General features: G+C 41.0%; 1 pseudogene; it reads right to left on the reverse strand.

The window, feature by feature from the left end:
• Window positions 1-3,706: 3,706 nt before the first annotated feature.
• LOC143618139 (U6 spliceosomal RNA) lies at window positions 3,707-3,819 on the reverse strand (annotated as a pseudogene).
• Window positions 3,820-25,683: the final 21,864 nt, after the last annotated feature.

Consider the following 25,683-nt stretch of genomic DNA (forward strand, 5'->3'; position numbering starts at 1 on the left):
AGAACCGTAGTTTTTTGGTTAAGAAAAGCGAGGAAAGAAACAAGACTGAGCTATCAATTTTTAGCATGGTTTGGTTATTTCAGTGTGGTTTTGTCGATTAATCGGTTTTATCTCCCCTAGTTCACGCTGGACTTATTCATATTAGATATATAGATTGTTTTTTATTTCCAACATCAAACCCATGTAATGGGATTTCACAACCAATGGTTTTAACTTTTTTACAAAAGAAAACTTAAGATTTTGATTAAAGCTATATTCACATAAACCTTTGCTAAATCCATAGGTTTACAATTCTGTTTCTCTCGTCCCCAAACCTCGTAACAAAATGGTAAATTTGAAAGAACGACCCCAATCTACCCATCCTATGACTACTCGATCTAAAGTAGGCATATCTAAACCAACCTACACACTACCTCCATCACACCTATTCCTAAGTCACACATGACAGAACTATTCGATCCAAACCGGAAAGCAGTCATGATTGATGAGGATTAACACTTTTATGAATAATGCGACTTGGGACTTGCATTTGAGGCCACTGGCTACCCATGTCGTACGCTACATCTGGCTTTTGCGTCACAACTCACAAGTTTAACTCTAATGCTATCTTATAACGTTAGAAAGCTCGCCTAATCGTTAACGGTAAAATATCAATTGGTTGAGATTGACTGTGAAGAAAACTTAAATCCGACCACAATTCGCATTGTTCTTAGTTTTGCAACATCACGTTCTTGGCCGATCCATCATTTGGATGTCAAGCATTTATAAGAAGCAGTGTACATGTTCCAAAACACCCTGAGTTTAAACACTCGGGCCACCCAAACTATGTTTGCAAAGTTTGAAACAAGCATCATGGGCATGATACCAAAGATTCGCCGCCAATTGCATTAAGACCAGGGCCAGCCCTTGGGGGTGGCGGGGTGGTCGATGGCCACAGGCCCGACACCCTGCTAGGCCTGAAATTTTTTTTTTTTGAAAAAATTTATATGTATTTTTATTTAGCACAATATGTATATTTAATGTTTATACACAATTACATAACTACTAGCTTGGTCTTGGGTATTACTCACAACCAGTTCTAGTCTCATTTGAGATATGTTTAATTCTTTTTTATACAAAAGTTTTTTACACAACCCAAATTATAACCAAGTAAGCCCATATAAAAATTAATCTGTTTAAACCCAACAAAATACTTCTTTTACTTAAAGCCAAAAAAAATTCGCCTTCGGCCCAAATGTTTTTTACTTTCTCGGAGCCGGCCCTGATTAAGACGTGCGGATTCAAAAGTGTGGTTTCCAACACCTTATAATTATTATTATATATACATTAAAAACCAATATTTCTTCCTCACATTAGTTTCACTATTCATCAACTTTTAATAATAGCCACATCTTCCTTTCACTAATTTCTCTATTCTTTCAACTTTTGGTAATAGCACACAATATATAGTATGATTATCAGCCACACATGTATTACTTCATTATCTTCTATTGTTGAAATTGCTTTTGATTAATGACTAACTGTAGACAGACGCTTCCTGCACCGCAACGCACGGGTTAAAAAACTTATTATTATTACTACTATATATAATTATAAACTTTGGTGTCGCAAGTGCCTTATTGGACCGCTTGGCGGCACCATATGGGTCCACGTTTTTTTTTCTTTTTTTTGTTTTTTAGTTCGATTACCATAACTAGGGGTGGCAAATGGGTTAGGTTGGGTCGAAACGGGTCATGGGTCAGAACGGGTTAGGGTTGGAATTGGTCAACTAAAAAAAAGGTTGTTTTTGGTTCAAGTCATAACGGGTTAGGGTCAAAAGGTATGGGTCAAAATGGGTTTCGGATCAAGGCTTTTTTTTTTCTTTTTTTTTGTAGAACGAGGGCAAAGGCGGAAACGTTGTTAATAAAACCCCCTCCAAAAAAATTCAAAAAATTAATAAAAAAATCATAACTCAAAATATAAGTCAAAAACAAAAAATGTAAAAAAAACACTAAAACGTTTCCTCTGTTGTCCTCGCTCTTAAAAAAAACCCGAGATATGAACTGAAACTGAAAGTCGACGAAAACGATACATAAACCAAAACTGAACCGAATTGATCGAAACCGAAATAATCAATCAAAACGGAACTAAAAAACTAAAGGAGAACATAAATGAAACTGAAAAACCGACCACAACGAAACAAAGGGCCAAAAACGAATTCGAAGCCGACCAAAAACAAACAAAAGAAACCGAAACCCAACTCGTCTAGTGCTCCGAAACCGACCAAAAAAAAGAAAGGAAACCGAAACCTAACCCTTCCAGTGCGAAAACTCGTGTCGTCTCGAAAACTAAACCGAACTCGTTCCAATCCAAAATCCGTTTCAACCCGAGCTTGCCACTTTTCCTTAAGACACTAACCCACATCGACTCATTTCTTTAAATTTGTCGACCCATTTTGACCCGAAAATAAGGTGGAATTTCAATTGACCCATTTTGACCCATCTTATTAAAATCTATGACCCAAACCAACCCATGTGATTTTTAAAACAACCCAAATTGACCCATTTGAAATGGTTTGGGTCAATCCCTAACCATAACGAACGAAAAAGAAACTGACCGAACGAAAAATAAACCTCACAGAAACCAACCAAATTCACGCAGACTCGAGTCTCAATGCCCGTGATTGACAAAGCTTGGGTTTTACCAAAAGTGCAAGTTTAGTGACCGACACCCCCACCTCCCTAAATTGGCCACTGGTCCATCTCAATTTATATATATATTTTTTTCGTTTTTAGCTCTGGTGCCGTAACGCACGTAATCAAAACCGACTAAATCGTTATCGAGTTATCTCAATGCCCGAGATCGACAACACTTGGGAACCGTCGGGCTTGCTGACCAAATAAATATCGTTTTAAATATTTTGTTTTTTATACGTTAATTTGACGAATTAACTTTTTGGGTTTTAATGCTTAAATTTTACCAGTGGTGTGTATACCATAACGAACGTATCGGATACCGACCAAATACGTGTCGACTCACCTTAGTAATGCTAGGGTTAGACCGACACTCGGATTTCAACGCTGGTGAGTCGTAAGCTGCCCTAGCACATTGCCCCGGTAAAAAAACTAGGTATATATAACTAAGAAGACGTTTGGTGCCGTTGAACCGGTATTGGTCCACTTAGCTGCATTTGATCAGGCCAATTAATTTATTTTATTTCTTTAACTTTTTTTATTTGATAAATTAATGGTTATCGCGTTGTCTCATCATCCGGGATTAACAACGCTCAGGTTTTACTAACTCACCGCTGCAACGCCAGGGTTGTACCGACATTTTTTAATTCAAATACCGTAATGAAGTAATTAAAATCGACCAAATTCGCTTCGATTCACCGCTGCAACGCCCATGACCGACGACACTCGGATTTCACCAACTACCAACTCACCACCACAACGCTCGGCACGAACAATGCTCTGGTTTTACCAACGTTGGGTTTTTCCGACCGAATAAACACCATTTTAAATATTTCTTTTGTTTATAAGTTAATTTGAAGAATTTTTTATAGGCTTATGTTATAACGAATATAATTGATATTGGTCGAATTCACGTCGACTCACCGTCGAAATGCTTAATCTTTACCTGCCAGGCCTTTAACATTATGTGGGTTTCAATTCTCGAGTTTTAACAAAACACTTTGGTTTTACCGACTGAACAAGCGTCACTTTAGATATATTTTTTTTGGGACCATTTCTCAATTTGTGCGTGTCATCCCTGCGCTGCGCAGGGCCATGCTAATCTTCTCTGTATCGTTCCAATTTTATCAGATGTCCCCAAAGGGACAGATATTTTATTTGTTATATGTTAACTGGACGAAGTTATTTTTTGGGTTAAATATGGTACCGTTAAGAATGTAACCGATACCGACCTAGTATGTGTTAACTCGTCGCTGCAATGCTCGGGTTTAAGTGTTTTACCAACACCCAAGTTTTAGTGACCTGATAAACATGGTTTTATATATGTTAATATCTTTTTTTATAATACGTTATATGACTATCGCTTCTCTCTTGTGTTTTTTATTTTGAATATGTTAGTTTGACAAATTTATTTTTAAGTTTATTTCCGGTATCGTAACAAACGTAGCCACTACCGATCGAATTCGCGTTGACTCGCCACTGCAACGCCTGATTTTTACTGATTGAGTTCTCCGTGCAGCTCATTGAGGAAAATCAGTTTTGTTATTGTCACGACCCTTTTAATATGTTAATTATTTTATTATAAGTTATACGAGCGTTGCTACTATTTTCTGCGTTGACAGATTATTATTTTTATTTAGTGTCGGTATCTAAACAAACTTATCCCATACCACCAAACCCACATAAGTGCACTGTCATAACACAACTGGTATATAAAGAGATCCGATTTGGTGCGCCGGGTAAAGATAGTAGTTTGTTTACATAAAGGGGAACTTGTTGGCGCATCTACTTTTGTACGAAAATAATATCATTCCAACCACATCAAATGACACGTTTTTTTTTTTGAACAGTCAAAAACTTTTTATAACATAGAAAATAAACTCTAGCAGGAAACTGGAGATGAACAAAACCTAATACAAAGTCACATAAAAGACATAAATAGAAAATAACTACAAATGACACTTTGCTATGCTACAGCCCTTAGTGAACCTTAAGCCAAAATACAAGATATTATTTGTAGAATAAGTTTGACCCTTAATATTACCTAGAACGTGAGATGATGACCAAAGTCAGATTTTTGATTTATATGTTTAGGCGTTTAGCCATTGCCAATTATAGGGCCTCCTAGAAAACGTGAGATGATGACCAAAGTCGAGATTAGTGATTTATATGTTTAGCCATTGCCAATTATAGGGCCTACCAGAAAAAGTAACTTAGAATTTGGCATGGGCCTAATATTTACTATCACAAATTGGGCTGATTGGGGCCGACTACCCATCAGCGTGCATTCCGGCCTAAACCCGTTTTACTTGTTCATTTACTAATTTTCTTTTGGCACTAGAGAAAACAATAATAATTGTAAGTAGAAAACGTATTACGTTGTATAATAAGATTAATTAATTTGAACACGCAATAGAGATACGAATTTAGTCAAAAGACATAATAAAGAGGTGAGTAGTTGTTAGACATGATGGTATATTCCAACAAGAAATTGACTCTTGTTTAGTAAATACTAGGTCATGTTATTCATATAATATGACATAACTAAAAACAATCATAATATTTAAAATAAAGTTGATGAATATTTATAAATAGGTATAATTGTTTAGTGTGCAAATTGAGAGTTTATGGTCCAATTCAATTGGTTTAGTCGATAAAAATTATATGCTGAACCGTTAAGTACGGTATCAAGAAGAAGCAAACCAAATAGGCAAGGATGTATGCATCAATTAGTTTTACTGGTTTATTGGTATAACAGTTGAGTTTGACAGTTTGAACCGATACTTTTAAATTTCTTCCAAAATCAATAGTTTATAGTTTTAAAAAAACTTAATGATAAAACTTGCTCATATATTATAACTAGTTACGATACCCGTGCTCAGCGGGCGTGATAGTTGCACATTATGAAACGTTGATACAACGTGATATTAGATTGGTAATGTATAAAATGGGAGAAATATAAAATGTTGTTGGAAATAAAAAAAAACATTATAGGCTAGAAAAAAATTACACTGAACAACACAAAACTAAAATAAAATGGATTAAAAAGTAAACCCAAAAAAAAACACAAGAAAATAAAAAACAACCATTAATCCAAGGATCGAGCCTACAAGGTTAACCACCCCCCCCCCCCCCCCACCCCCACCCAAAACAAACAAACCCTCTCCCATTTTTATTTTTATTTTTATTTTTATTTTTATTTTTATTTTTTGTTTTAATATTCATATGTTATAACATCGACTACGTCTTTCGGCTTGATCTTAGGCCTCCAACCTTGCGGAGGAACCCTTGGGTTTTCGAAGCATTGGATTCTCACCAATGTTTGCGTTACTCAAGCCGACATTCTCGCTTCCGCTTCATCCACTACCGGTCAAGCACGTGCTTCACTCTAAAGTGGAACTCTTCCCTACCGATGTATTTTTACGTCCACAGCTTCGGCCGATCGCTTAGTTTTTCATGTTGAAGAATACACAACTTTATAGCTTATACTCACATAGCGATGTTATTTATTAGAAGTAGAAATCTGAGTAATGGCTATTAAATACACGACTATATATTTTCTAATCACATAGCCAAAGGTAATATTAGAAGGGTTAGTTTTTTGTTTATCAAATTGTATACTAACCATAATATGTGATACATGTTTGATACATAAGAGCTATTATTATAGTATTCACAATTTCACATAGTATATGCATGTGATATGTGATTTCAGGTAGAAATTCATATATGATCATGGCAAGAAGCTTGTTGAGAACTAGAAGACATAATAGTTGCTTGTTTATATCTTTGACAAATATTTAAATCATTGACTATAAGATTAACTTTGTACGGCTCTTTTTGTTAAAGAAACTTCCTTTTCTCATTCAATTAACAAATGCTTATAAGTAAAGCAAGTTTTATTTTATATAAATGTATGTACAAATTGTCTCGCTTTATTTTTGTTACCTTTAACACTATAACTCGAGGAGCTTAGTTCTTTACCAGGACGAGGTCTTCTTTTCATACCACAAGAATAATCGGGTTTGTATTCCGAACTAGACATGGATTGACATTTTATCAAAAAGAAACATCTAAATTCGAACTTAGACATGGTACAGCGGTCACACGTCTAGTAAAAAGTTGTTAAATTAAAGAAACTTGTTGCCCATTGAATTTAAAGGTCTTCCGACCCCATTAATCTTGACAAAAGAGGGATTAGTTGCGTTATTACTAACTGAGTAACCGGCGACTTTGTGATATATACCAAGATACGGAACTTCATTACAAAGGAACAAAAATCTCAAGAGTTGCTTCAACGTTGTGGTGTATACTCTGTTTTGGTGCCATTCAGTGTGGATGTTTTCAACCTTAAAAGACATGTTAAGAGTTTTATTAACTTTTTTGGATCAAACATAAATAGTAAAAATAAATGAAGGAAAAACAAGCCTTAACTTAGTTATACAATTGAATTAAATAATATAAACATATAGATTGATTATATCTAGAAGATTCAATATTGTGTTAGCTTTGATCGGGAGTGTTAGTTTCCCATTGTAACGTTTTGGGCAAGATTTAGAAAATGTATGAAGATACGGTGACAAAAGTTAAAAACATTAAAAAAAGGTCAAAGTGTTAATTGTTTAATTTCAAAGGAGGCTTGAGTGAATAAAGAAACACGTAGTTGTTTAGGTTTCAAATTGCTTGTAAGTGATAAGTTAAGCAATTTCTTAACCACCCTATCCTAATTCCTAACCGGCCCTATATATGTCTTGGACACTCCTTCAAGTTTCTTATGTAAGACTATTGCTTTGTCAACTCTCCTTTTCATCATCCATCTCATTTTATCTAGTTTTTATATTTTTTACTATAAACTATAGGATATACCTCATAAGATGTATTTTGTATACCATTATAGCAAATATTGTGTTGTTTTACTCTTATAGTGAACACTATGTTTACCATTATAATGATACCAACATAGTTATAATGGTAACCCAACATAATTATAAATGGTAAGAGCATTCACATTCTATCCCCCCCCCCCATATTTTATGAGTGATATTTTTATAGTGTAGAGGTAGTTTAGGATGTGTGAGTATTGAGTGGAGGAGGGAAGAAAATATAATCATGTTTCCCTATGTTTGAAAAGTTACTGATCACACTATTATTTTTTAATATTTTTTTAAAGTGACTGTGAGTGAAGAAAAGCGAAAATGTAATAATAAAGATATAAAAAATATTATTTTATTAAAAAATGAGAAAAAAATATAGTAATTTTTAATGTATTTTATATTTGAAGATATGGAAAATGATGTAAATGCTCTACGACAATATAACTTTTTCAAAAATGGTAGAAACATCACAATTACTATCTAATCTAATCTCATCTAAGTATTCTAATAAAATAAATTAGCTAGGGACACATATCATTTAAAGATTTATTTTTAGCCAAAATTTCCCGCTCAAGTTATTTTTCTATTTTTAATGAAAACTTATTTATATCAGTGTAATCAAAATATATCACTAGATCGTATAATCAAATAACTAATTGCCTAAATTATAGAGATTAAAAATATGGGGGGTATTTATTCCAGTATAGTAAAAATATTTATATCTTTAACGAAATTATATCTACCTTTTTTTTATTAAATCAATTTATAAACGTTTTTCAATGTAGGAGATGAATGTAGTAAAAATTAATAAACGATATTTTTAGATCTAAGAAGAAAAACAAGAAGAAATTACGAATAAATAACAATTTATTCTCACATATTCATTTAGCCTCCACATATCAACGGAATTCTCATCCATCTCTTTCAAAATTGTAATACAAAAGCGTGTTTTAGTTATGATAATATTATATATGATTTTCTTGTTTTTTTATGTCATTTATAATAAAACATCTTATCATCTTTTGCTAGAATTCACAATTCTATTAAAAATATAATTACAACTTAAAAATTACTAGGTGCATCTTTTTTATGATTATGAAGAAATTACGTGGGAACGTACAATATATTTGTATGAATATTCCATTAGAAAACAATTCTATTAAAAATATAATTACAACTTAAAAATTACTAGGTGCATCTTTTTTATGATTATGAAGAAATTATGTGGGAACGTACAATATATTTGTATGAATATTCCATTAGAAAATCTAATTTGAACTTATTAAACTATTTAATTTGATAAAATATAGATTTTTTTAAATATAATCATTTGGTTTCTATAGTTTATATGTATTTTTTTTGAACTTCCCGTGCATCACACAGATTCTAAAATTAGTTAATATATATATTAAACTGCAACTTTATGTTGCATTATGGGTTGCACACTATGAAACAAAAGTTATACCCCATGCCCTATTATGTATTTTAGTTGTACCCTATGGCCCCTTACCCACCACAAAAACGGTATGTCCTTTTTTTGTAAGCAAAAGTAATATTTTTCTTGCTAAGGTTTCATAAGTGGTTTCATTACCACCACTTTTGGCGACCATCATTAGATTAAGCGACAATGATGGTTGTTTCTGTCGAAAACAAAAATGTCGCAATCATGGTGTAAAGAATAGGAAACATATTTGTAGGTCGTAGGTGGAAACAAATTTGTGGTGATCAATGCTGCACGGTGTAGATAGTGGGGTTCCAATCCGGCAACAAAGGTTTTCGGCTGGGGTTGAGCAATGGTGGAGACAGATCATTCAGCGGCGATGGGTGTATATTTGAACAATGAGACTAAGTAGTACATGGTGGTGCTTCGGTGGTGGCGTGCTTGTTTGGTGGTGATGATGACGACATGATGAACACGTCTACAAAGATTTACAAGCCTATCGAAAGAGTCTTAAAACTACTAGTAATATAAAACTAACAAAGCTTAGATTAAAAACAATGCATTACATAAAAACAACAAAATGTGTCAAATTATGCTAGAATTTGATTTCTCTAAACATCACATATTATCACCATATTCCTAGTTAGGGTTTTCACAACTATGAGCACACACATAGGTGTAAATGCTTGTTACTCCCATTTTAAAAGTCAATTCATGTAAAAAATAAAAGTAGTTTTTATATATTTTTTTTCGTAGATGCAACCAACAACATATAATACAAATGATAATTATTTTAACTATATATAAGGTATTTTAGAGGGGTATGTTAAGAACTTTTAATTTAAGACTTTTACAAAATTTGGAATATATGGTAGCACATTTGATAAATTCACTTTTAAGTAATGAAAACTTTTTTGAGTGCTAAAAATGTCTCTTATAACTACTAATAATTAGTACACATTGTTATTGGGGATATTGAATATGAGGCTGTTACGCATACAAGTTAGATGCAAAACTCACAAAACGACGTAGTTTTGATTTTAACTTTATTAAAAAAAAAGATTAAGCATGTGACTCAATGGTAGAACGCTCACTTTACTAGTGAGAGGTAAAGGGTTCAAACCTCAATATCACCAATTTATATAGGAGATATGAGGGATGACCCTAGCTCGCTAGGGTCCGAGTCCTGACCTCACCTGGTTTTACCCGCTCCTCGCTGTCGTGCCGTTTGGCAGACGCGGGGGTCGGGTTTTATCCGGGGGATCCCTCAATAGGTAGACCGCTCGGGGCTCCGTCCATCAGGACTCGTGGCCGGCTCGGGCTACCTTTAGCTAATGGAAGCCGCATACGAAGTACCCGGCGTTACTTAGTTGGTCGTTCCAAAAAAAAATTCCCTATTTCATCTCCATTAATTTAGCATCCCTATTATTTCATCTTCATAAATCAGCTTAAACATAAAATATTTGAAATCCCTTCGTTTAGTGAAATCAAGGACAAATAGTTAAAAAATAAAAAAATTACCATCAATAATGAAACTATACAAAAACCAAAACCACTTAAAATATTATATACTTGTTTACTTTTATTCTTTCTCCTGGTATTTTTGTTCGTACAATTGGTGGGGCGTCGAACTGTTTATTCATGGTACGTAGGCATTAAGTTATACATCTTTTAATTTATCATAATAATTTTTTTTTGTTGTAAACCGATCTAACACAAATCTTTTTTGTTTAGATTTGTTTAGATTAATTGTTCTAAGTAATAACAAACAGGAAATGAAAGAAGAATTATTTAAGTGATGTACGATTGGCTAACTAGTTTACAATAGTAAATTTTATTTGTTCATTGATCTGTGATGGTATGATGGATTTTATAATTGGAGAAAAATGTGGTAATGATCTTCAATGGGGATTTAATCATGGATGCAAAATTAGTGGAGATGGAATAGGAAATTAGCATATTTAATTTATTGTTAGATATATATAATCAAAAATACGTCGTTTTGATGGGTTTCACATCTAACTTGTATGCGTAAGGCATTCTCATTCAACCCCTTATTTTATGTAATTGGTGCTTTTATAATTTAGAGAGTGATTCAGGGTGTTGTAAGTGAAGAGTTCTTATATTTTAAAAAAAGTAGTGATTTTTTGCATATTTGAAAAGCTACTGTTCATCCCCTATAACTTTTTAATATATTTTGAAAGTGGTTGTGAGTAAATAAAAGAGAAAAGATAATAATAAAAGGTATAAAAAAGATTTTTTTAATTGAAATGAAGAGAGAAAATGTAAAGAGTTTTAGTGTAATTTTTGATTTAAAGATAGGGGTGGGATGAGAATGCTCTAACAGCCTCATATTTACTTTCCCTTTATTATTTATTAATACATATCACTACATTAAGTACATAATAATAATAATAATAACTATTATTATTATTGAAATAATAATAATAATAATGCTCAAATATAATCAGTGTTTAAGACAAGTCAGAATAGAGATCGAGTTAGATTTAACTCTTATGAACTTACTGCGAAGCCCGAGTGAAGAGGTAGGTCCCGGCAGAGCCCAGTTGGTCCCGCAAGACTCACCTTGAACAGGGACGTCTGCGCAAAGGCCATCTGCTCCCCCAGGACCCACCATGCTCAGAGAACCTTACGCGCAGTACGCAAGCTGTACACGCAGGGAAAGCCTCCCAATGGTGAAGTACCCCGCCTGTTCCCGCAGTTGCGGATACAAGCCATCAGGGAAGGCTACCCGCAGACAGCAGGGCTACACGCACAAGACAATAGTTACTTCAGTAGTCACATGAAGGAATGAGCAAGGCGGGAACAATCCCGCCAAAATGAGCCAGTCCGTATGATTCTGAAAGATCTTTTGTACTATACCTACCAAGGTATGGATAGGACAGACAATCTGACCAGAACAGCCCATGAGCCAATCACAGGGTGACAGCTCACCGACAACAGTACGAGGAGGAGCACCCTCTAGTACTGTTTGTCACTATTAGCCGCTGCCTACTCACCAACTCTTACTGAGGGGCATGCGCAGCCTACAGTTGGTAGAATAGTGTTACTGTTGGCCGTAACCTATTCACCAACCAGCATGGCCTGCGTATAATCCACAGTAGGTGGGACGTGCATAATCTACAGTTGGTGGAATAGTGCAGCCGACTTTGTTACTGTTGGCCGTAATCTATCCACCAACCAGTATGGCCTGTGCATAGTCCACTGTTGGTAGAACAGGAATACTATTCAGCCGGCTGTACCTTCTAGGAAACCTACCTTCGGCTATAAATACTCCAACATCTTGGAATGGTAAGGGCATCTGATATCTCAATCTTATCTAGCAATCTCTTAATATACTCTTATATTCAGAGCAACCTAGTCTGATTCTCACGCCGGAGGGTGGTCACAAGGAGGAACCCCCCCCCCCCTCTCAGTGACGAGCTTACGGTGTCTGTTTTGCAGGTCTCCTGAAGAACAGCCTTCTCAGCTAGATCTCATCCGTGGGAAACATTGCTTAACCCCCAGATTATCTATAATCTGTCCAGGGTTCACTTAGTGTTTCTTCATTGGCGCCATCCGTGCATAAAAGCTAGAACTATTTTAGTTTTTTCACAATTTCTGAAGAAATGGTTAACGTTACTCCGGTCCAAAGGCCAGTAACCGACCAAGAAACCCCGGTAATCACAACCCCAGCAACTGGGGGGAACACCGGCGGTTACATAAATCTTACGAACACTACCCCGACTACCCAAGCCGGGGCAAGTGCAGTAAATATTCCACTGGGGTTCACTGACACCCAGTTGGAAAAACGAACAAGGGCCCCTCGCCAAACACTAGATCAAGTGAAGGCGTGGGCCGAAGCACGGCAAAGAGAATTCCAAGCCGAATTGGATGAACGCTTGCGTTCAGCTCAACAGGCTGACGAATTCGGCAGTACTCGCCAACACCTCAATATGAGCAGTGAGTGCGAGTACTCAGACGACGAGTTGGAGTCCGATACCGACGCAAACCCTCGCCATAAGGCGAAAGGGAAGCGTAAGGAAACGGACGTCTAACCAAAAAGGAATTTTGAGGAAGCTTTTAAACCAATCGCGGAGAGAAACCCGCGTGACTTCTCCAAAACCTTTAGACCAACTGCTACAAATGCAGGAAAGTCAAAATTCGCAAGGGACATTGCGGAAGCAATCGCCCCGAGAAGTGCCAAACAGATGTCCAACATTGGCACTTATGATGGTCTATCCGACCCAGACGACCATTTGAACAGGTTCATTGCGGGGGCTACCGTCAGCAACTGGACGGAACCCACGTGGTGCTACATGTTCCAGATGACTCTGGTCGGAGCGGCCAGGGCATGGTTCGATCGTTTACCGATCCACCACATATATGACTGGGCGGACTTTCAGAACAAGTTCAGCCAGCACTTCAGCCAACAGAGGAAGTACACTGAAGAACAGTGGACGATCCTCAACTGCGTGAGAGAGGAGGATGAATCTTTACTAGACTTCATCACCCGCTTCAACTCCAAAAAGCTAAGTCTCGGCAACATAAGTGGGGATCTGGTTCGCGCCGCCTTCATCCAAGGCGCCGAATACCCAGAACTTATCCGCACATTGACGGGTAAGGATGGCATGCCATCAACTTGGGATGCCATCATGACGGCGGCAAAGCGCTTTGCCGAGACGGAAAAGCAACTGGGAAGGGATCTTCCCCAGAGTACACACCTCTACACGCAGAGGACAAGAGAGAACAATGTCCGGATCGCCCGGCAGAACAAAAAGAGGAGGCTAGGTATTTGGCAGTCAAGGGTAAACTTTGACACCTCATCCAGCTCTCGCCCTCTTGTTGACGGAAGGGACAACACACACCCTTCAAACCGAAAACACCGGTGGACGCCACTCACCAAGAGCGTCACGGAGATATTTGCCACGGAAAAATTGCCATGGCCAAAAGCCCCATTGATCCGGCAGAAACCTAATGCGGATCAAAGCAAATCCTGTGATTTCCACGGGACAAAGGGTCATGGTACTGAAGAGTGCACATCCTTGAAGGATATTGTGGAGAAATTTGTCAAGGATGGAAGACTTGCACATCTCGTGGCATCAATCAGGAAGGGAGGAAGGAATGACAACCGGTACAGAGGTAACGGACGAAAGCCCGTCGACATCAGCATCAACATGGTTCATGGCAAGGTCAGAGGAAGAAAAAGACGAGTGACAGAACCATGCGCGGGGAAGGAAGCTGAGGTGCGCTTCCCGCGAGTGCCAGGAGGCCCCAGCAAAGAAGGCCCCATCGTCATCAGAAGCCAGCTGGGGCATTACATCACTTCCCGCACTCTTGCTGACAACGGCGCTTCGTCGACAGTGATGTACAGGCAGTTCTTTGATAAGCTGGATGATGAAGACAAAGAACGCTTGGAAACGGTCTACGCTTCAATGGAAGGGTTTGACGGCAGTACAGAAACCCCCCTGGGTATCCTATCTTTCCCCGTTACTCTTACCGATGGGAATCATTCACGCACAGAAGACGTGGATTTTGTCGTGATGAAAAAACCACACCACACGTACGACATCCTATTCGGAAGAGACGGGATGGCAAGATTCAACGCCGTGGTATCTTCAGTCCACGGCATGATGGGATGGCCAACAGCTGAGGGTGTAGCGATGATCACTGGCATTCCCCAGGTATGCATCGCATCTGTCTCATCTAAACCCAAACCGAAAATGGCTAAACCAACCATCACCGAACCGGAAAAATGGGCCTTCAATGGCAAATACCCCGACCAGGCCGTTACCATTGGACCAACAATCGTTGATCCCACCCGCACCCTACTCAAACGCTTACTGCAGAAAAACGCTGACATCTTTGCGTGGGCGCCAGCTGACATGACTGGTGTACCCCGAAGTAAGGCGGAGCATAAGCTCAAGTGCGATCCGGCTGTTACGCCAGTCGTACAAAAGCGCAGAGTAATGGGGCCTGAACAAACTAACGCGTGTAGAACCCAAGTCAAGGAACTCCTTGACGCAGGCATCGTACGCGTTAGTAGATATCAAACATGGGTTGCAAATCCCGTAATGGTACCGAAGAATGACAAACAATGGCGCATGTGCATAGATTTCAAAGATTTGAACAAAGCATGCCCCAAAGATTGTTATCCGTTACCAGAAATTGATCTTAAGGTGGATTCGTTGGCACCATTTCGCCTTAAATGCTTCTTGGATGCGTATAAGGGGTACCATCAAATCCACATGGCCGTAGATGACCAGGACAAAACCGCATTTCGGACGCCCGATGGAACATTTTGTTATAAAATGATGCCATTCGGACTTAAGAATGCAGGGTCCACGTACCAACGACTGATGGACAAAGAGTTTCATGCCCAAATTGGGAGAAACTTGGAAGTCTATATGGATGATTTGGTCATCAAAAGCCCCGAGCCAGAAGCGATGTTGAAAGACATTGAAGAAACTTTCAACACGCTCAGAAAGATAAACATGAAGCTCAACCCGAGCAAGTGTTCATTTGGGATGGAAGAAGGGAAGTTCTTGGGAGTCATTGTAACTAAGGATGGCTTCAGAGCGAACCCTGAAAAGGTCGAAGCCATTGTTAAAATGGAATCACCTACCACCATCAAACAGGCTCAGACACTGAATGGACGACTAGTCGCACTTAATCGCTTTTTGGCAAACCATGCGGATAAGTCGTTTCCTTTCGTGTCAACATTGAGAAACTGCTTAAAGAAAACGCACTTCCGCTGGACACCAGAAGCGGAAGCAGCTTTTCAGGAGATTCGGTCACGCCTGATCGAACTCCCAACACTTACAGCACCACAAGCGGGAGAGGAGTTAATTCTATACCTTTCCGCAACAGATAGAGCAACCGGGGCGGTCCTGCTAATAGAACGAAAAGGCATCCAGATGCCAATCTATTATGTTAGCCGTGTACTAACAGACGTAGAAACCCGGTACTCTACCCTCGAAAAATTGGTCTTAGCACTTATACACGCTTCACGCAGGTTAAGACGATATTTCCAGGGCCACCCAATCACCATTCTCACCAACTTCAAACTCTCAAACGTTCTAGGCAAACCCGAATTATCGGGACGTCTAGCCAAATGGGCAATTGAATTGGGAGAATATGCAATTAAGTACAAGCCAAGACCAGCCATAAAAGGCCAGGTCCTGGCCGATTTTATTGCAGAAGTCCCCGCTTCGCGGGAGAAAGAGTGCCAGGAGGAGGCTCAACCTTCCCCAGCACAGGACATCAATGATGTCTGGCGACTCTACACTGATGGAGCAGCCAGTAACGAGGGTTCAGGCGCAGGGTTAAAATTAACCAACCCAGCAGGCCAAGAATATACTTACGCTATTCGGTTGGATTTTCCAAGTACGAATAACGAAGCCGAATATGAAGCATTCTTGGCCGGATTGAGAATTGCGCGTAAGATGGGAGTGAAAAACTTGGAAGCCCACGTGGATTCCATGCTGGTGGCCAACCAAATAAATGGGACGTACACGGCTGTGAACGACACAATGGCCCTGTACCTCGCCCAGGCAAAAACCCTTATGCGTGATTTTAATGATTGTAAAGTCATACACGTCAAGCGCAGCGAAAACAAATCTGCGGATGCGTTAAGCAAGCTTGCATCACTAGCCTTCACCCACTTGGGAAAGGACATCCGCATTGAACTCCTCGAAGCACCATCAGTCCCGCACAAGGAAATTTGTGTCATCCAAACCGGTACAGAAACGTGGATGACACCAATAATAAATTACCTTGCAGCAGGAACACTACCAGAGTCAAAAACACAGGCAAGAAAACTACGCTGTAAAGCACTGAATTATCAACTCGTCAATGACATCCTTTACAGACGTAACTTTCTTGGCCCACTCTTAAGATGCGTGGACAACCAAGATGCTGACTACCTCCTAAGGGAAGTACACGAAGGCATCTGTGGAGTACACGCAGGTCCCCGCGCTGTTGTAGCCAAGCTAAACAACGCGGGATACTTTTGGCCGGGGATGCATACGGATGCACTGGCATACATCAGAAAATGCAGGTCTTGCCAGCTTTACGCACCCAACACGCACCGCCCGAAGAATGAACTGGTTCCAGTCACTTCTTCATGGCCATTTCAGAAGTGGGCCATCGATGTGACAGGCCCATTTCCTACAGCAGCAGGAAATGTTCAGTTCCTAGTGGTAGCCATCGACTACTTCACCAAGTGGATAGAAGCAAAACCTTTAGCCCAAACAACCGCGAAACATATCAAAAAATTTATTTGGGAATTTATTATTTGTCGTTTTGGACTTCCACAGAATTTGGTGAGCGATAACGGCACCAACTTTGCTGACAAGAAGCTACAACAGTGGCTAAAAGAATTTCAAATCACCCACACCTTTACCTCAGTGGCACACCCGCAAGGTAATGGTGAGGTGGAAAGAGCAAATAAGAGCATTGTCGAAGGCATCAAGAAGAGACTATCGGAACACAGATCCGGCTGGGTGGACGAGCTTCCGCACGTCCTTTGGGCAAACAGAACGCTGAAGAAGGCCAGTACGGGAGAAACCCCGTTCAGCCTCACTTATGGCACTGAAGCCATGGTCCCGGTCGAAATTGGTCTACCCTCACCAAGGGTCTTGAGTCAGCCAGAAGACAATGATGCGGAAAGACGGTTGGATCTTATGCTAACCGAGGAACGCAGAGACTTAGCCGCAGTGCGTGAAGAGAACTACAAACGACAAATGCAAAAGTACTACAACACGCGGGTAAAACTCTGCAACTTCAATATAGGAGACTACATACTGCGTAACAACGAGGCTTCAAACCAAGAGCGCCCGGGAAAGCTGGCCCCGGTCTGGGAAGGGCCATACATTATCAAAGAAATCCTGGGAAAGGGCGCATACCGGCTCGAAAGGCTCGATGGCACTCCCATCCCAAGAACATGGAATGGAGCTCAATTACGCAAATGTTATATGTAGATCAATTCCAAAACTTGTAAAGAAAAGGCCTAGAGCCACTTCTAATGGAAATGATTCTCCTTTCATAATGTGTTTACCTTTATACTTATGAACTTCCCACTGGTGCCGGTATTTACCGCATAAACGGGAAGAAGTAAGTCGTTACGTGTGGAAGGCGGCAAAACCCGCATAAACACAACGTTAAAAATAAGGGAAACCTACACGCAGGTCAGATGTAAGTAAAGTTTAGCCATCCTTGTAAGTGCAAGTGACGGTCTTACCCGCACAATCAAGAACAAGGAAGCAAAACTTTAACCTATCATCTACCACGTTCAAAGGTTATCCTAAAAAAAAAAAAAAAAAAAAAAAAAAAAAAAAAAAAAAAAGATGAGGAAAACCTACACGCAGGTCAGATATGGGTAAAGTTTAGCCATCCTACTAAGTGCAAGTGACGGTCATACCCGCACAATCACGAAAGAGGAAGCAAAACTTCACACCTATTATCTACCACGTTCAAAGGTTAACTTATCCTCAAATAAGGTAAACCTACAAGCAGGTCAGATGGTAAAGTTTAGCCATCCTACTACGTGCAAGTGACGGTCCTACCCGCACAATCACGGAAGAGGAAGCAAAACTTCACACCTATCTACCACGTTCAAAGGTTAACTTATTCTAAACACTTGGAAAATTGCTAATTTAAACTTAAGTATGTAAGTCATATAACGTTTATAAAGCAAGGAATCCAATGAATCAAGCGGTCTTAGCCGCGCAAAGATTTACATTTCATAAATATTCGTTACAAGAATGGCCGGGTAACTACTCGCCTACAAGAAAGTAAATCTATACAAACTAAATCTATCCTAGTAGCGGGAAGGGATCTTCAGGATCAGGCTTCAGGGCCACTTCCACTTGGACCAGCGCCGTCAGTAGAGCGTGGCTGTTCAAGGTAAGCCTTAAGGATAGGTAGCCCGTCATCAGCAGCAGCAATTTCATTCACCTTCTCCACCACCGGATGCGGGAAGGCTGCGTATTGATTTACTGCTTGGTCATATATGGCTTCGGTATCTACATTGTACAAAGGGAAGTTGGATGGCGGGACGCCTTTCTCAACAAACCCTAGACCAAGCAGGAAGCCGACCCGTTCCCCATCCTCGTGAGAAGCGTTGAGGGCTGCGCTCATTGCATCGTCGTAAGATGTCTCTGAGAAGACCCGATGCACAACCTACATAAGAAAATATACAAGTGTCAGCACCCTATCTACAAAGAAAAGCGTGAAGACATGAAGATAGACATACCTGAGACAACGCTTCTCGAAGAAGCCATTCCTTGGCAACCAGAGCTTCTTTAAGGGCGGCTTGAGCTTGGGTGCAGGCGCGTTCGGCTTCGCTTTTGTTAAGGTTGGCAAGTAGCACTTCCTTTGCGGCAGCCTCTTCGACGCCCTTAAGCTTCCGCTCGGTATGGTCAAGCACGCCCCTCTGGTCCAAGATCTCCTGGAGCTTCTTGGCATCTTCCATCGCCAAGGCATCATGAGCACGTTGGAGAGCCTCTAATTTGGCCTTGAGCTCCTCGTTCTCCATGCGTAAAGGCTCAGCAACGGCTTCAGCCTTGGTGGCCCTCTCGGTCGCGTTCCTCGCAGTCTCCTTAGCTAGCCGAAGCTGTTCGTTAACAGCTTGGGCAGCCTTGGAGCGGGCCTCGAGTCGCGCTTGAACCTCAACCTCGAGGGCCTTGAAGGCCTTCTCCTTCTCCGCAGCAGCTGCGGACAGCTTTTGGTTCTCCTCCCGAAGAGCCCGCGCTTGAGATACTTCCTTGGCGCGAGCTGCTTTCAACTTGTCGTTTTCACGACAAAGCAGCTCGACGCGCGGCTGCATCCGGGCTTGGAGAACCCGAAGCTCGTTGGTTAGCCTACCCTCCTGGTAGCTAGCCATGGCTTCCCCCAACGCACCATGGGGAGCAGCGTGGCGAGCCCATTCCACGCACTCCACAGGGGTTCGAAGGGTTGTTCCTCGGCGTATGTTCCATCGCGGAACATACACTTCATTGGAATCCGACGCTGCAGAAAACAAAAAGCAGTTAGGAAAAGATGATAAAATATATATAGAAAAATGGGCCAAAAGAACCCTACGCACCTGTAGGGTCAATTACAGGCCGATAGCCGCCGAACCCATCACCTGAACCCAATGGAAATCCGTCCAAGAGGTCAGGCAGATGGGAAGGTGGCGGAAAGATGCGAGAAGCCCCACGCGTACCTGAGGGACCGGCCGTCGTTGCCGATGACGGGGGCATGGTAGCAGCCGCCGTGGTCGCCGCCGCGGTCGCTGCCGCAGAATCCGCGGCAAAAGTAACTGCCGGCTCTGTGAAGGATGCTGTAAAAATCGCACTCACAGCCGGCGGGTGACGTCATCTCGGCTGGAACAGTCGGCTCAGAATGAGCAACTGAACCAGCAGAAGCAGGCGCAGGCGCCTGGGTCGACGCCTCAGGTAGGCTGACCAAGCCTACCGTCATTGGCGGAGAGGTAGTACTCGGCCCCTCACCCTGGAATGCGCCAACATCCACACATGTGTAAAGAAGAAAAGTGTTAAAAGACTTGAGGATTAAACTACGAAGATAAAAGCCAAGAGAGTTGTACTTACGGGTTTTCTTGAGCTTGAACGTACGGACGGGCGGGGACGAACCCGATGGAGCCGGTCTCTTGATACCGGTCACCGTCGTCGTCATTGGTTCTCCGGAGGTAACAGTCGTAGCCTCCGGAACAGTGGTCTTCTCACCACCGGGGTTCCCCGCCACCTCTTCACTATCTGACTCAGTGTCAGATAGGAGCACTGGATCGGCTGTGGAGGCCGCCTTCTCCTTCCCTTTCCCGCCGGCAGCCCTCTTCTTCCGCACTAACGGAAGACCATCTGCGGATTCCTCAGAAGAAGACAGGATGTCAGGAATTCCAGCAGCGGGTACAGCACTGAGGGGTGGAGGAGAGAATAACGCCTTACCTGGCCGCCGGTGGCTCAGGATCTCGTGGCCCAGCGGATAGACCTCCACAAACCGATCCGCTGTTTGCTCCAGGATGGGCAACTCGTTCTCGTCAAGAGCACGAGTACCCACCCGCACGGGACCGTCAGCTTCCCGCGGGTACAGGAGCGACTCCAAATTGTTCCCCTCTGAATGAAAAGAAACAGTTAGAAGACAAACTCATATAAGCAAGAAAGACAAGACATACCATAAGGAGTAGAGTTCAAACCGTATTCGAGAAGGATGGGAACCTGAGACGCCTCCTTCCATACCCGGCTCATCCCCAGCATCACCATCCCGGACTCCGCAAACCGGTAAACCGGAGATTGGACCCGGGATATCTTCGCAAACCATTCCGCCTCCTGGTAGTTGGTGGCGTGGTGGCTCGGAATTGCTTGGCCATTTTTAAACTTCATGGCAATGGGGATGGCGCGGGCAGAAATGTAGAAGAACTCCCGCTTCCACGATCGGAGACTGCGCTCGGTCGCGCAAATCTTCAAACCCTTGATCCGGGTTGTCAGTGTACCACCCCTGGATGCACCTCCAAGTATAGAAGGTCATCAGGCGGTCTACATAGGGCTCAATGCCCAGTATCCGGCACACCCACTCGAAATGGCGAATCTTGGCGATCGCCATGGGGTGCAACTCGGTCAGATGAACACCGTGCCTCTCAAGGACACGGTAAACAAACTTTGTCAATGGGAACCTAAGATTCCCATAGACAAAGAATGCTGCATAAACCCCGATCTTGCCTCTGGGGGCATCGTACACGGTCTGATGGGGTTCAGGAAACTCAGGCTCGAAAGGATCGAGCATGAACTTCCTAACAACATACCGATACTGATCGCCGGGCAGAGCACACTGGCACTCACCAGCAGTACTCTTATCATCGGCCGAAGACTCAAGATCACGAGAAGACATTTTGCAGAAAGAAAGCGATTTCGGGAAAATGCTTGCCTGAAAAGGGGAGTATTTGCCGGAAATCGCTAAGCAGAAGAAGAGAAGGGTGAAGGTGTGGATTGCAAAGAGCCCTCTCCCCCTTTATATACTAATCGCAATTAATGCGATGAATTTAATGCGGAGGAGAGAGAAATCGAAGGTGCAATGAAACTATGACACGTGGCAAAAAGCAGGCTGGCAACAGCTGTTGACAGGACGCGTACCATTAATTTCGCGGCCACGCGCCCGAAAAAATCGCGCCCACGCGCCTGAAAAAGCGTCTGGAATGACCATGTACTGTCACGTCACCATAACTTCCTGCACGTCCTGACACAGTCAGAAGAAACCGTCGCACGACGTTTCAGATGTTTGGACTGTTCCTATCTTTCCACCAACTCTTCGAATTTCGAATTTCAAAATTCAAAATTCAAAAAAGATTCAAATGTAAGCGGGAAAATACCCCTTACCTTGGCAACCAAGTAACCGTAAGACGGATGCGGGTACAGTGTTAAGGCAAAACCCTTCACATACCTAGCACCCGCAGGGAATTGAAGCCAAGAATACCCCGGCAACAAAGTAACTATAAGACGGGTGCGGGTACAGTGTTAAGGCAAAACCCTTCACATACCTAGCACCCGCAGGGAATTGACGCCAGGGGTACCTTGAAAGTAAAGTAACTGTAAGACGAGCGCGGGTACAGTGTTAAGGCAAAACCCTTCACATACCTAGCGCTCCGCAGGGAATTGAAACCAAGAAGGATCTTCTGGCAATGCTTGTGGAAACGGAAATAACATCCCCGCATAGCGGGAACGTCGAGAACTACATTGTTTGAGGCTCCACGATGGAATTGGTGGTTTTAACATAATTGATCACTATGTTCAAAACTACCAAAACCTCAGGGAGAATCCACACAAGTGGGACTCAACGCTCCTGACTTGCGAGGAGGTTACATACCTACCCGCATCATACCCAAAGATCAAGCAAAAAAATCGGGAATTTTTGCAAGTGACATTAGGAAACCCGCGGGAAGAATCCCCACGGAGAACCTTAAAACTAAAAACCTTTTTCAAAACCCCTTGCTTAAAGTCCAAAAGTTCACCTCACTTTATTAAACATTCATGAGAAGAACATTGGACTGGGGGGACTTGAAGAGGTAGGTCCCAGCAGAGCCCAGTTGGTCCCGCAAGACTCACCTTGAACAGGGACGTCTGCGCAAAGGCCATCTGCTCCCGCAGGACCCACCATGCTCAGAGAACCTTACGCGCAGTACGCAAGCTGTACACGCAGGGAAAGCCTCCCAATGGTGAAGTACCCCGCCTGTTCCCGCAGTTGCGGATACAAGCCATCAGGGAAGGCTACCCGCAGACAGCAGGGCTACACGCACAAGACAATAGTTACTTCAGTAGTCACATGAAGGAATGAGCAAGGCGGGAACAATCCCGCCAAAATGAGCCAGTCCGTATGATTCTGAAAGATCTTTTGTACTATACCTACCAAGGTATGGATAGGACAGACAATCTGACCAGAACAGCCCATGAGCCAATCACAGGGTGACAGCTCACCGACAACAGTACGAGGAGGAGCACCCTCTAGTACTGTTTGTCACTATTAGCCGCTGCCTACTCACCAACTCTTACTGAGGGGCATGCGCAGCCTACAGTTGGTAGAATAGTGTTACTGTTGGCCGTAACCTATTCACCAACCAGCATGGCCTGCGTATAATCCACAGTAGGTGGGACGTGCATAATCTACAGTTGGTGGAATAGTGCAGCCGACTTTGTTACTGTTGGCCGTAATCTATCCACCAACCAGTATGGCCTGTGCATAGTCCACTGTTGGTAGAACAGGAATACTATTCAGCCGGCTGTACCTTCTAGGAAACCTACCTTCGGCTATAAATACTCCAACATCTTGGAATGGTAAGGGCATCTGATATCTCAATCTTATCTAGCAATCTCTTAATATACTCTTATATTCAGAGCAACCTAGTCTGATTCTCACGCCGGAGGGTGGTCACAAGGAGGAACCCCCCCCTTCTCAGTGACGAGCTTACGGTGTCTGTTTTGCAGGTCTCCTGAAGAACAGCCTTCTCAGCTAGATCTCATCCGTGGGAAACATTACTTAACCCCCAGATTATCTATAATCTGTCCAGGGTTCACTTAGTGTTTCTTCACCGAGCATATGTATGCATTAAAGGTTCTCTTAATATGTGTCATCACACGTCTTAACACCCATTTAATAAACTCAAAGTTAAGTGTTCAATGTATATCATCATTTCAAATAATTCTTTTATAGATGCAAATTTGCCCTTGCTTTCCTAATCATAAATTGTAAAGGAAATTCATTCCAATATTCTTCACTAAAAACTCAAGTGTAATTTCTTCATCTTTGTTTTGTTTGTTTCGTTTTTATGCATTTAGTTTTCATACGGTTCTTCACTTAATTTTCACCTTATGAATTTTTTTGCCCGTAAAACTTGCACACACCTAAATTTACTTTAAATTTACAACATTTTGTCTACAATGAAACTTAATCCCCCACCACTTGTAACTTATATTACTTTTTATCTTAAACATGACCTATAAATGACGTTTCTAAATTTACAATATTTTGTTCACAATGGAACTCCACCACTTGAACACCTATAAACAATGCTTACGTTTGTAATATTACTTTTTTTCTTAAATCCAAAAATATCCAACCAAAAATAAATTACTTCATAAATAATAAATGATATAACAATGAAGGAAAAATATACAACAAGAGAACAAGGAATTTCTAGAGAAATTAAAATGAGAAATTCTCTCCATAGTTTTGTTCAAATTAATATCACGCTAGTGAGCACCTTTGCAGTGATAATGATACAATATATGGAATCATTCATTTTTAACCAATCAACATGCATGTGGATCGACTTGTTTTCCATTACGGAGAGGTACATAAGAGTTCTCATATCGCCCTTACAAAAATTGTACATGTGAATGATAACCAATATGTCATTGTATAGTAGATACTAGATATTATCCGATTCCGATGCCTATCATTATGCCATTGCGAAGCACTTAAAATGTCCGTGTCCAATTAGTTAGGAAAACATGTACATGCCACGTCTACAACTTATACTAATATGATAGGTGGTAGTCGTAATATTTCTTATTTTTAGAAATATAATAAATCAACTCGTTTCGATATAAATAGATTAAAACTTGCTTTCCCAAGATTTAATAATGAAAACTATATATATATTAAAATAGGCGTCGTGCATGGGTTGCCATTTGATCAAAATAAAAGTGGGGTAATTAGTTGGTGGCAACGATATGGAAAATGATAGTCTACAGTGGCAACATCAAGAAAGATGTTTCTGGTGTCAATGACACCATTTTCACCATAACAAAAGAAGTTGGTAGTTTGCCACATCAATTTTTTTATTAATATATTCTTTTTTTATTTAAAATTCAAATAAAATATGAATTTCTATTGTGATCGACAAAATCACACTTTGTTCAACGATATTAATTGCATATAATTATGATGTATGGAGCAAAACGGGAACAAAGTGTCCAACATACGTTTTTGAGGAAATTTACTTGCTTTTAAATAATATAAATTTCTAATTTAGGTTGCAAAATTAATCATTTATATCATATTGATAACAATTTGACACATTCATATAGCTTTTTTCTAAAATTCGGGTCCCCGCTGATAGTGGGTCTTATACGGTGGCCGAGGCTTGCATGCTCTGGGTCAGCCCTGTATCTGTGAAGAGAAAGAAAAAACCGATCAAACAAACAAT

This window comes from Bidens hawaiensis, unplaced genomic scaffold (assembly GCF_021521415.1).
Source record: "Bidens hawaiensis isolate Kalapana, Puna unplaced genomic scaffold, B.hawaiensis_p1.1 tig00064009_1, whole genome shotgun sequence".
NCBI lineage: Eukaryota > Viridiplantae > Streptophyta > Magnoliopsida > Asterales > Asteraceae > Bidens > Bidens hawaiensis.